An 879-nucleotide genomic window follows, 5' to 3' on the forward strand; every position below is an offset into this window, starting at 1 on the left:
ATTTGAATCTACAAGTGCTTTACAACTGAGTCATATCCCTGTCCTTTTTATTTTGGAGAACAGGGTCTCACCAAATTGACAAGGCTAGCCTTGAACTTGGATTCTCCTGTCTCAGCCTCCCACATCACTGAAATTATAACAGGTGTATGCCACCATGCTCAGCTGCTTTCAATACGCTTATAGTCTATATGGAATATAAGTAAAATACCTATTTGTGAGAAACTGACTCTCTGGTCTTGGTGTTGGTCTCCTCTCAGGAATGTTTTCTGGACCAAGGAGATTTGTCTGGGGATTTGAAACAACTGGGACTTCATGTCTCTAGAGCCCTTTGTGCTGCCTGTAGGGTTCTCAGGTTCAGAGATGACAGTGACTAGCATTATTGCCATTGTGTATTAGACACTTATCTTTCAGACTTCTCAGAGAGGAAGGAACTGAGCTTCACAGAAACCAAATGATTTATCCAAGGTACACAACTAATGTTGGTATTATAATCTGAACCCAGGTCTGGCTGCCTCAAATTTTCTGGTCCTAACTGCAATTCTAACCAGAGAGGACCAAACTGAAACCTTCTGGATTGATATTGAGGGTTAGGCATGCAAAGCAATTGCAGTACCTTTGACTGAAGAGGGAAAAGCACTTGCTATGCAAATTGGGAAAGATGAGGATACACCTTGGAGGGTCTCACACCATCCCAGGCCTTTGTTCTTTCTCTAGATTACTTTTAGCCCTGTGTATGTCCCAAAGGGGCCGTTTCAGCACTGGAAATTTGTCCAGCAGCTGATGTTCCTCTTTTCTCTAACACTCACTGTTCTATGAAGAGACTCAGGGTTATAGCAACTCCCCAGAGCCTTCACATATCCCCGAGCGTCCATGGGAACT

The sequence above is a fragment of the Callospermophilus lateralis genome, chromosome 11 (genome assembly GCF_048772815.1).
Source record: "Callospermophilus lateralis isolate mCalLat2 chromosome 11, mCalLat2.hap1, whole genome shotgun sequence".
NCBI lineage: Eukaryota > Metazoa > Chordata > Mammalia > Rodentia > Sciuridae > Callospermophilus > Callospermophilus lateralis.